The following is a 12,747-nucleotide window of genomic DNA, read 5'->3' as shown; positions in this document are numbered from 1 at the left end:
TTTTGTCGACAGAAGTTTTGTCGACAAAGAGCATCTAGACTACATTCAATTCTGTCAACAAAGCAAGCTGCTTTGTCGACATGGCAGTGTAAACGCAAAGGACAGTTTAGATGCAATAACGCCTTCTGTCGACAGAACTCTGTCGACAAAAGGCGTTATTCCTTGTAAAATGAGACTTACCAGCATCGACAAAACTGCTGAGTTCTGTCGACGCTATGTCGACAGAACTCAGAGGTAGTGTAGACACAGGTTTAGTTTTGTCGACAAAAATCCACTTTTGTCGATAAAACCCTGTAGTCTAGACACACCCTTTGTCTGTGATGAACTTAGGCCCGCCATGGACAGAGGCTGGTCCATGGAAGCAGCCCCTGTCCACAGGGGGTCCGAGTTCTCCACAGACAGAGGCTGTTGCCGTAGAGCAACCTCTGTCCATGGAGAGCTTGGACCTCCCACAGACAGGGGTTGCTGCCACCCTGTGCTGCTGCCTCTGGATCCCAGGCAGCTGGTTTTTAAATTAGCTTCCCTGGTGGACTGGCTCCCGCCTGCCACCCCACTAATATAGAGGCAGCAGCACGGCATGGCGGGGGGCTCCCCAGGAGTGGGGCCTGGAGTGAATTGGCTGCCAGTCCCGCCCCAAGAACTATCGAATAGATTTCATGTGGTTACATGACTATTCAACTACACAGTATCTAACATCCCTAGTAAAGTTATCCAGCTAATTTCCTCACTGCTGCACGGTCACTAGTCACTCACTATAACCATCCAACCTTAATGTGGCATCCTCATACATTCACAAATATATCAAAAAGCTCCAAATAAAGAGGAGATTACAAAATCCAGTTACTTATTCAAAGGATAAATTTCCCAATAACCTCCAAGCAATATATTATTTGATATTACATAAGAGTGATCATAAGTAAAAATAAAAAAGTGACATGAGTGAAATGAATGCATCCTTTAAACTTTATTTTCAAAATTTAACACTTCAGAGGGATTTTTTGTAGGTCAAAAGAATTATTCTATGGAAATTATAATGAAACTGCTGGGTATTGGATAGTCAATGCATACACACTTTATACTTTTTGTTTATGAATACATTGCAGCATTCACAATTGTATGAGACAGCATTAATTGCTATACTGTGCCTGTTCTTTTGAGCCCAACCTGTGCCTAATGAAGTCATGTGAAGTTGTATCATGGACTTTATTTTTAATAAAGGCTCAGTCCTGCTTTCACTAGACATAGCATGTGATTGTATAATCCTCAAATATTATTTACTCTTAAATGGCGAAGTACTACAGTGGTGAAGCAAGTCCCGAATAATAAACTGTTCCTAAAAATAGGAATGTGCATTTTGTCTATGTTTAAAACTCCAGCTTCTTTTAAAGCCAACAGAAAATAAGAAAGAAAAAAATCAGATGTAAATGAAACTGCCAAGTTTTGGCTACTGGCCAGTTTTACGGGGGGCGGGGGGGAGGGGGACAAAACATCAAATACTTTCACCAACCCAATTGTGAAACATTTTGTCATAAGCAAAGGACAGAATCTGCCAGCCAAAACTCCTGTTTGTTTGGAAAAAATGAAAGTTTTGTAAAATGTCACACTGTAAAAATAAGCATAATTTTCTTCAGATGAGAAATTTAACCCTTGCCTGATTACTTAAAAATCAAGGAATCATGCTCACAAGTCCATATCTACATTCATACACAGATACATACGGACACACACACAGACTGAGATGGTATGAACTCTTACGAATCTTAAAATACTATGTGTGAAATCCTGGCTCCACTGAAGTCAGTGGCAAACCTCCCATTCAGTGTAGCCAGGATTTCACTTATTTGTGCCAAGTCAGCTGACAGAAAAGGGTAGATAAATTTTTAATAAAAACTATGGTTATTTTTAGTTGCCTTTTACTATTTCCTTGATCTTTCATCCAAATCCTGCCCTCTCCCAAAGGTCATAATACATTGAAGATTCAGTACTAAGATAAGGGAAATGCTATGGCCTCTGATTTATTTTTCCTTACACCTAAGTCATTTTTGGACCACACCCCCTTTTTTCTTTTTTGAATGGCTGGAGTCCCAATTAAACAGAACTCAGCAGAACTTACTCACTTACAATTTACTAGTGTAGTTCAATGATAATTTATTGTGAAGCATTAAAATCCAGCTTTCAATGACTCATCCCCATTTACGAGGATGAACCAGAGCTTTATACAGTTTGAGCACTACATTTTTTAAATCTGCTTTCTAAATGTCAGCGTGAAGTTAATTCTAATTCTTTTAGGTTACTATTTTTATTTAGTGGGGAGTTCAGATACTTTTTTGTTTGGCTGTTTTTGTTTTTAACCATCCAGAGAGTGATTCATGGCAGGAGAGGAAGGCAAGTGCTGCAGAACATTATGCAATCTGTTTTCCACAGTGAGAGATCCGAGTCCACATACTGGTACTGAACACAAATGGAAGTTAGTTTGGCAATTTTATCCCAATCTCCTATTTGTGCACATCACAAAACAGGGACAGAATTTCAACCTTTTCAAATTTAGGTGCAAATTTTTTAAAGTGTGGAACAACTTACTAAAGTTGCAGTAGATTCATCACTGCAAATTAAAAAAAAAAAAAAAAAAAAAAAAAGAAGATGATGATCTGATGTTTTTCTGAGAGACATGCTCTAGTCCACGGATTAATTTAGGAAGGTGCTGTGGCCAGAGTTACATAGAAAATTAAACTAGATGATCAAAGTGGTCCCTATTGGCCTTGGAATGTATGAATCTATAATCAGTAGGTCTGGATTAATAATCAGAAATGAAGTGATTAGATAAAGACAGGTAAAAAAGATGTCTGATTGCCAGATCACAATATACCTGATTCCACCAATAGCTGTTCGTCCCTCACTTATTACTACTTGTTAAATGCGAACAATATGCTTCATGTGGTACACAAGAAAATAAAGCCCCTTCCCCAAGGAGCATTCAAAGCTGAACAACGTGCACGTCATTCATTCACAAGCAAAAAAATTTTAAAGGCAAAAAGATGAGAAACTGAGACACAATCATGCATCTTTTTGAGTTAATGCCTAGGGAGTTTTTATACAATTTTAGAAAAAATGGAGAACCTTTCAGAGTACTTGTGAAGAACATGCTATCCATTGTGAAGTGATATAAACAGGTTTGGGGACATTGAGTATTTGTCTGGACCATTCATGTCTAATGTCACATCACCACCTTCTTTAACTTTATAATGTGCTGCACAACTGAAGGTTTGAAAACACAAAAATCGATTGGAGACCAAATACAGAGAAGATGTGTCTTGAATATTGTAAGTTAAAATTCTCACTGATTTCCACAGGAACATTTCAGCTGTATTCAGTAAAACTTATCTATAAATACTACACTGCCTAGTTTCTAAATCAATTATTCATATTTCCAAGAACCTGCAAAAATTTCAGATAAGTCACTGCTACAACTTCACACTCTCCAATTCTTAAAAGGTGGGACAATTAACAATTGAGAGGGGAAGGAAATGAAGTGCCACAGCTACACTGCCCCACCTAATTAATGTCCCCCATTGGCTCATGCTGAGAAACTAGGGTTATGTGTCCAAAAACAACATAAAGAGGGCAGGGTACCTGACAGGATGAGGCAGGACCTACTGCACTTTGGGTAGAAGGACCTAAAGGCCACAGAATGTAAACGCTAAAGCAACAGCAGTCTTCAGCATTTACAGAGAAGTTGTGGGCTGATCTCAGGTCACTGAGGAATCTTCTCTTTCTGCCCATAAAGAAACCACAGCCTAAGTGGAATGTGCAATCAATCTGTATCAGGCATTAATCTTTACCAATCCTGTCTGTCTATGTGCCTTGGCAATACAAAATCACATCTATTTTACAAACAAAGTTGGCATTAAACTCGTGTGTCTCTGCAAAAGAGAAAATAAAGATTCCAGTTTTCTAAAGGCTAAGGAGTCCTTTGAACACTGAAGGCATACCCATTTTTATTTCTTTAACATAAGGGTTGGAGCAAACGCAGGCAACTCAGGAGAATACAAGTGGGCGGGGGCAGCTAAAAGGTGCCATGTGATGTCCCTACATGACCCTTCCCCAGACCCCCGTTCTGCTCCTGTCCTCTCTCCAGCCCACATTACTGGGATGGAGGGGGTTCCTGTTTCACTGCACCACTGAATACCGATTTTTGAGACACAGGGCTCTCCAGCACTGCAGCAGCAAATAGAGCAGAATGTGGGTCTGCTGGGTAGCTCCATGCCTGCAGTTCCTCTGGCCTGGCTGCACCACCCTAACCCCTCCACATCACTGTGTCTCCTGGGGTCCTGCACAGCCCCACTAGAGGTCAGGGCTGGGGATAGTACTGATATAGCTGTGCCAGAGGCGGTGCCACCGCAGGACACTGACTCCTGGAAGTGGCAGCACCACGTTCTGTTCCTTTCACTAATGTAGTTCTGCAGAGTCCTGCGGTTCAGTTTTGTCAGCAGCTCCTCCAGCATAGCTGCACTGCCCCCTGCCCTGTCCTCTGCAGGGGCTGTGCAGTCCCCAAGAGACGCAGCCACAAGGGCGGGCTGGTGGCAGTACAGCTGCGCCAGAGGAGCGACAGGCATGAGGCCACCTGGCAGCCCCACTTTCTGCTTCTGTTACCCCTGAGATTCCCTGCTGAATGTGATCTTTCTTGCCCTTCCCACGTCACCTTAAGGAAAGTGCCTTTTGTGTGAGCACATACCAAAGGCAACTGTTGGTAAGGTTAAAAATCACATGAGAAACCAAGTGCCTAACCAATGGGTTAAATTAAAACACTAATTATACTTCCTCTGTGGGCAAAGGGCTGCTTCTTGAGAATTCCAGAAGAGAAGGGTCCCATTATGCAATTTTTATTCCAATGGTTTGCAAGAAGCACTATTTGTTACTGTGCAAATATCAGACCAAATACACAACACAGAAGTGAGGACTCCCTTTTTCTTCCCCTGCAGGCTTCAGGCTTTGGAACTGTATCTGGCATGTCCAACTTTTCATTGTCTTCCTTAGTTAAGCTTTCCATGCTCATGCTCCTGGTAGGCAATAGGTCTGAGCCATATCGTGGTGGAGGAATGGAACATGAAAAAGATCTCAAGCTACACTGGGAATGGGGAGTTAAAATGGAGACACTCTGTCATCTATAGTATGGGAGATTTGCAAAATGGAGATGACTGGCCAGCCAGCCTTGAAACTGTATTATTTTTACTTTGTTATTTTATTGTTACTTTAACACTTTATCATCCACCATATAAAATATAAGCCAGAGTGAACTTCCAAAAAAAAAATCAAGAATATGCATATGCGTGGCTAGTCCCATAATTTACTAGGTGCATAATTCTTGCTTGTCACTTAACAGTCTATTCACTCACGTTTTTCAAAATGAGTTTAAAACAAAAAGATTTGCTTTGGACTAAAAATGATGAAGTTGTTCTCCGCTTAATAAGCCTGTCCCAAGGTTTTCTTTTTCCAAAATATGTAGAGGTGTTATTCATAAGGGTTTCCTTTTGGCCCACCAAAGTAGGCACAGGGTTTCTTTCAGTCAAGTTTTAATTTTCCTGTCCCCATATTTGTTTACATAAACTATGACTGTAGTGCTGTTAGTTACCTTTGGAATGTGATGTTATGAACAGGGATTTCCCAAGTTGAATCCAACTAGCCCACCATTTACATGAGGAAAGTGTGTTTTTCCTCTTCATCTCTATTTCCCAGACCAGTCTCCCAATCTGAATTTGCAATCAGTTGATTCTTTTCTAAGTTGAATGTTAGTATAGGCTTTAGGGTGTTCTCCCATTTGACTGAATAATAGGACTGAGATTTTCACATGGAACCAAGTTATAGTTTGCTTTTCTTGTTGTTTTAATCTAAGTACAATTGCTGTAAAAGCCAACAGATTGATTTGTGAGCAGGTCTTAATAGATCATCGCTCCTGAGGTTGCTACCTTACTGAATATGCCAATTACATTAAGCCATATTTCACACTACATGCAGCAAATGTATGTGCATAACACACCTTCAACACCCTTAATATACATATAAACCATCCTTAATTGTTCTTTATGAAGAACCCATTACAAAACCAGAAGATGCTGAGTGTCTGGTGCTATGGCACCTTTTCTCAAAGTACCTGATGCCAAAATACTGCCAGTGTTTTATTTATTATTATCATCATCAGCATGTCTCTACCAAAAATTAAGAAGCTCTTCTATTTAGCTCAGAGTTTTCTGACTCTCGCATGTTCAAACCCGTGTATGGGGAGGAAGGAGAGAGGCACGAGCTCAAGGTGCTGAATGTGTACTGAAAGTTACACAATGCTTTTAACTCATTGCAGTGGGAGCTGAAAGCACTCAGCACCTTAATCCATAATGGGTATGACTTGAAACCAATAGGAAATTGGTATTCATGTCCCTCTTTAAAATGCAAACAAGCTACAGACAGAATGAAGACAATTATTCAAGACAGGACCCACAGGGATGTCAGTGCTATACTCATAGGATTTGTCTTTAAACAACTTATTTTATTTCCTGAACACTATGTGATGGCATAATTAATAAGGTCAAACTGTTTATTACTTTTAATAGGCTCTACATAACTTTTGTGATGTGCGCTGGCAGTTGCAGTGATTAAACAATACCAGTGAAATTGCAAAAACAATCAAGGGCATTTCTCTGCTTCACTGGTTAATTTCTGGTTGTAAAACTGAACAGATGGAGCTTGTGGGCTTTATTCAATATCTTGGACTTCTTTTAATTAGATTCCTGTTCAAGCTTGTCTACTTTCAAGATCTCATGTTTAAAAACAACCTTGGGAATCCTGTTTTCTTGTCTGGTAGAGACTAATGTATAAAGGAAATGCTGTGTTTTAATCTCTTGAGAACTGTTCCTGCTGTTTTAGATTTAGAAATGGGCCACAGGTAAACAGCCTCATATTAATAGGATATTCTGATGATATAGCTGTGCAACAGCCAAACACCAAATTAGTGCCTCAGGCTCATTATACGCCTTAAAAGCATTTTTGTTATATTTACATCAAGAACATTCTGTATGCCATAAACTTTTCCTGTCACATTTTTATTAGCCTCAGGCTAAGTCAGCCAGTTTCACTTCCTGCATGTGATGGTTTATTTTAGGTTTCCATAGTCTTTTTGAAAAAAAAAAAAAAAAAAAAACAAGCAAGGCACCTAGAATCAAAGGTAAACAAACAAAAAAATGTTGGTAGCTGTTAAGGATTCAAACAAATTCAGAGGAACTTTACCTATATAAAATGATATTTATCTATGCCCCCAAACAAACAAACACAGGAAAAATGTGTGACATTGGACCCAGGACTACAGTTTTTCCAGTAGTCAAAACTCCCATCCACTTCAGGATCAGGTCCAATGTAGTCTTTTCTTAGTTTAAAAAAAAATCAGGCCAACCAAAAAGTAAAACAAAAGGAACATACCTGGTAGATAGTTTATGCAAGACATAATTTGGTGTCAGTCATCAAAAGGGTTAGATCCCAAGGCAACCACCTGCCCGGAGCAGGGCGCAGCACAGGTTGGACCTCTCTGGTCCAGCTCCCTCAGGACCAGAGTGGTTTCAAACCAGGGAGTTTTCTGGACTAGAGCGGTGCGGGAGGGATGGATGGGGGGAGAACATTGGCCGTTCTGTTGCCGGCCAACTTGTTCCACTCCTGGCCCCTGTGCTCTGCTCCCAGCTGCCAGCCCCAGCCCTCAGTCCTGGCTGATAGACCCCACTTCCAGCTGCTGGCTCCCGTCTACCAGGCTCTGGCCCCCATCCTGGCCACTGAGCTCCAACTCTAGCTGACAGACCTGGCCCTGGTACTCTGCTCCCAGCCACCAGCACAGCTCTCTGGTCCAGCAACATCCATGCAGTGACATTTCCAACCCAGAGCACCCATGGGGTCCCCGATAATGCCGGACCATAGATGTTGCCAGACTCAAGAGTTCTGGACTAGAGAGGCTCAGCCTGCAGATTCTTGTGCTACTCCTGGGATGAAGGCTGTGATTTAGAGAGGCCCCATGCCTACTACACCACTGCCATGATGACGTGGCCACAATCTGGCCCAAAGTGATTTGCCAGTGTGGCTCAGCAATCCTATTAGAGGATTTTAAAAGGAACATGGATTTGAAAGAGATTAGATTTTAAAAGGAAAATGGGAGCAGTTGCCTGTATCCACCTGCCAGTGTTTATGGTGTCACAATAGAATTTCACGTTTTATAAAAAGTTACTTCCTTTTGGGTTTTTTTTAGTTCTACTAATTTTGCTTGTGACAACAGTAGGAATATAAAGACCAGGGGCCTAGATCTCCTTGATCCTACACTTCATATAATCATTTATACCTGTGCAAAACAAATATAAAACTATCAAATCTGAATTTGCCTCTCACTGTAGCTTTTTACGCTAAGGGTGCATCTTCACTGCACCGTTAGTTCGAGATAACTAGTGTTATTTTGAAATGCGAGCATGTATTTTGAAATAATTCAAAATAACCAATGGCTTATTCCAAAATCTGTAAACCTCATTCTATGAGGAATAACACCCATTTTGAAATAGCTATTTCAGAATAAGGTGTGTGTAGAAGCTCCATTGCTGCTATTTTGAAATAGCCCTTCACCAGGACCATTCTAAGTTATTCCTCCCCCATGCTTCCTGGGGCTCTAAATCAAGATGGCATATCTACATTAGGAAATCCTGCCTCGGACTAATTTTGAGGCTTCCCTGCAGTGTAAAAGTGCTATTTCGAAATAAGCTATTTCGGAATAACTATTCCAGAATAGCTTATTTCCAACTAAGCACACAGTGTAGATGTACCCTAAGGCTAGGTCTAGACTAAGGGTTTTTTTCAAAAGGAGATATGCAAATTCAGTGGTAATTTGCATATCGTCTTCCGATCACTTTTTCGAAAGTGAGGTTTTCAAAAGTGAAAGGAGACTGGACGTGTTTTTTTCAGAAAAAACCCTTTTTCGGAAAAAAAAAACCTTCTCTTCCTAAAAAAAGGAGGTTATGTAGTTTTTTGAAAAAGGGATTTTTTTCCAGAAAAAAACCACATCCAGACTACTTTCACTTTCAAAAGACCCGCTTTCGAAAAAGCAATTGGAAGAAGATATGCAAATTCCCGCAATATCTGCATATCCTCTTTTGAAATTAGAACGTAGTCTAGATGTGCCTAACTGTATAGAACTGTGAATGAGTATGCAATGAGACTATAGAAGAATGAGCAAGGTTGAAAAAGAAGGGCCTTATTCCTCTGCCCAGTTGAGTGAAGGCTCTGGACAATCTAGCTCCATGTCAGCATAATGAGTGCAAGTATCCACAGGACTGAACAGTAAAGAGTCTTGAACATTAAAGATGCAGTTTTACTGAGGTTGGTCGCAGGGCTTTTTCTGCACAGTTCCTACAGAGTTGTATTTCTTTTGGAACAGTGATAGAAATGTAGCCGTGTTAGTCTGGTGTAGCTGAAACAAAATACAGGACTATGTAGCACTTTAAATACTAACAAGATGGTTTATTAGATGATGAGCTTTCGTGGGCCAGACCCACTTCCTCAGATCAAATAGTGGAAGAAAATAGTCACAGCCATATATACCAAAGGATACAATTAAAAAAAAATGAACACATATGAAAAGGACAAATCACATTTCAGAACAGAAGGGGGATGCGGGGGGGGGGGGGGGGGGGTATTTCTTTTGCTAATTGTCAGATACCACAGATCTAAAACACATTGCCAAGCAAGAACTTTGTCCTCTGTGCCGCCAGACTGCAGAGCTCCAGGAAGAAACTGCAGCCACACATTGTACCAGTAGAAGCTACGCCTGCTGATTCAACAGGAGCAAGTGATTAGGAGCAAACTGCTGATTGGTGACTAAGATATAAACTGTCCCACCCTTTGTCTGAGCAACTAGTTCCTCAAAAGTAGAAGACCTTGCTTCTTTGTTGGACTCCTACTCCCTCTTCCTGTTACCATGCCTTGCCCCCGCTCGTGCTACCATGCCCTGATCCCTGTTGCATGGCCCTTAACAGGATTTCTGACTCCAACTCTGGCTTAATTTTTGGTGGGCCTCACATAATGACCCTGTGTGTGGCTTCCGACTCTGACTTTAAACTTTGCCATGATTTACAACCGTGAACCTGACCAGCTCCTGGCTCTCACCATTAGGTCAACCACACTCACCATGACCCTGACATTCATAACTAACAGCACTCCAGCAGCTCCACAAAACATTTTAAAACATTTTTATATCAGTAAAATAGAACTTTAGAGCAATTCAAAAGGGTCATAAAAATGAAACAGCCTATCATCATTCCTTTATAAAACACTCAGGGTAAACATCTTTAAAACGCCAAGATACAAACTGACTACCACAACATTATCTTCATAAAATTGCAGCAAAATGAATCATATAAAATCTGCATCAACTATTTGTAACTCACCACGAGGAACAGCAAACCACAGGCAACAGCAGTTGTGAGCGGTTGTACCTGCGGACACCCAAGTAAATTAAGTGTCTAGCGGCCTGCCAGGGGCTAACCCTGGTGAACTGCATCCAGCCCACAGGCCACTTATTGCCCACTCCACTATACACAGAATGTAAGTACAATATTTATATTTCATTTGATTTTATAATTTCATAGGAAAAATGAGAATGTAACCAATTTTTTCAGTAATAGGTGCTGTGATACTTTTGTATTTTAGGTCTGATTTTGTTAGCAAGTGAAGTGAAACTTGGGGTACGTAAGACAAATTAGACTCCAGAAAAGGGTACAGTAGTCTGGAAATATTAAGAGCCATGATCTAGTTTAAAAAATTGCTTTGGGGTCAGTAAGAGTGAAAGGTATGCTTTGCATTTTCAAAAAGTGACTTTCGTGTATGATTTGGGAATGGTATAGATGGACACCAAAATTCTAAATGTAGCCCTTTCTGGACAGAGGATCATGTTCTGGCAAATGAAGCTGTTCGTAGCAGAAAAGCAAAACCCAGAGGATATTTTATTACGAGCAGTTATAGGCAGGATTCATCTCTGCTATGAACTAATTTACAAAACTTTGATATGAACTAGGAATCCAATGCAACTCCTTTTGTAGTCAAATAAAACTTTCCCATGGATTTTAATAAGTGTTGGATAAGAACTAGGTGAAGATTAGAAGGGTTACTCTATTTTGTATGTAGGTTTATAAATTGAAAATTAAAAAATTAACCAACAAACCTTGCATCATTTATTTGTCATCTGGCACCTCTTCTTCCCACCACATCCTGGGCAAGGAATATTTCTTGTATTTAACACTGTCTCTGCTGCTTCCCAAGTTGAGGAATTCTTATACTGTTATTCTATATTTTAGTAGAGCGGTCTGTCTGGAAAATAAAAACATTTGAACATTTGTAAGCTTTACATTGCATTAAAGTTGCCTTATTTTTGGACCCTGGCAATTAAATTTCCAAAAAGGTTTCACCTTCAAAACACACAGGCACACATGCAACAAAGGTAGCTAGTAGATTGGCTTGTTTATTTTTTACAGACACTTGGCATGTTTTGTGTTGAAAATGCAGATGCACCTATTGAAATTAGCTTTGAAAGCCAGAAGCATACTGATAACTGTCTACCCAGAGAGGGGCAACTTGCAGCAAAAGCACTGAGGAATTGCTGCTCAGTAATCCAGACTCTCTCCAGAGGAGCACATGGGGCAAATGCAATAGGTGAAGAATGCTCTTCCCTCCCGCCATTCATGCAGACAGTTCTACTGTTTGGTTGTGATACATGAGCATGTCCTTCACCACTGTGGTTACATCTAGATCAGTGATGGAGAGTCTAGGCTACTGAGTGTGCCACATGAGACTAGGGTTACCAAATGATTTAAATAAAAATACTGGACACACTTGATCTCAGATTGGAAGGGGGAAGGACCAGCTGGGAGGGAGTTGGGGGGAACGGGGCTGGCCAGAGGAGATTGAGGGGGGGAGGAGAGAACCGGCCAGCGGGAAGCAGGGCTGGTCGGGAGGGGGAGTGGGGCTGGCCGGAGGAGATGCGGGGGGGAAGGACGACCGGCTGGCGGGAAGCAGGGCTGGCTGGGAGCAGGAGGAGGAGGAACCGGGGAGCTGGCCTGGGCACATGCAGATCCCAGGGTGCTGCCCGTCCCATGCACGGTCCCAGTGGGGCTCATGGGTAAGTCTGGCCCTGGGGATTCTATCCCACCCCAGCCCCGTCCCTGCCTCTCTACTGCGTAGTTGCATAATGCCTGGCTGGTAGACACGATACTCACGCAGCATGAGCGTGTCTACCAGCCAAGCAGTACGCAACTATGTACTGATACTCATGATAATAATAAATAATAATAATAACTTAATTAGAAAATACCAAACATTTATATGTCCGGTATTTTCTCAATTTGTTTCCTAGGCAGAAAGCTCAAATACTGGACTGTCCGGTTCAAAAATGAACACCTGGCAACCCTATGTGTGACCCTCCATCTCAGTGGACCACAAGATTGTCATAAGGAAGACAGTCTCCCAAGATAGCAAAACTACCCTAACTGTGCTTGCATACCTAGAATTTGTGACATGTGCTGACTGAACTGTAGCAGCTCTTTGATTGAATGAAGAGTGACCACATGGCTCTGACGGTCACTATTGTGTGAAATCAGCATCCACCTCACTTCATGTGCATGACACTCTAGTAATGCTGGTAGAAAAAAAATGGACATAAACCTGTGGAATAAACCACAACAC

General features: G+C 41.3%; 2 protein-coding genes across 3 annotated transcripts in view; both read right to left on the bottom strand.

Annotated features, from left to right (window-relative positions):
* TIAM2 (TIAM Rac1 associated GEF 2) overlaps positions 1–11,369 on the bottom strand; it is a 184,616-nt gene extending 173,247 nt beyond the window's left edge. For both annotated transcript variants that reach the window (XM_006114983.4, XM_006114984.4), the window contains exon 1: positions 11,231–11,369. The gene's annotated coding sequence lies outside the window, so the exon portion shown is untranslated. The remainder of the gene's footprint in view (positions 1–11,230) is intronic.
* SCAF8 (SR-related CTD associated factor 8) overlaps positions 11,239–12,747 on the bottom strand; it is a 206,604-nt gene continuing 205,095 nt past the window's right edge. Inside the window, exon 21 of the mRNA XM_075924488.1 lies at positions 11,239–11,376. The gene's annotated coding sequence lies outside the window, so the exon portion shown is untranslated. The remainder of the gene's footprint in view (positions 11,377–12,747) is intronic.

The sequence above is a fragment of the Pelodiscus sinensis genome, chromosome 3, assembly GCF_049634645.1.
Source record: "Pelodiscus sinensis isolate JC-2024 chromosome 3, ASM4963464v1, whole genome shotgun sequence".
Taxonomy (NCBI): Eukaryota; Metazoa; Chordata; order Testudines; family Trionychidae; genus Pelodiscus; species Pelodiscus sinensis.
This window is presented reverse-complemented; position numbering and strand designations above follow the sequence as displayed.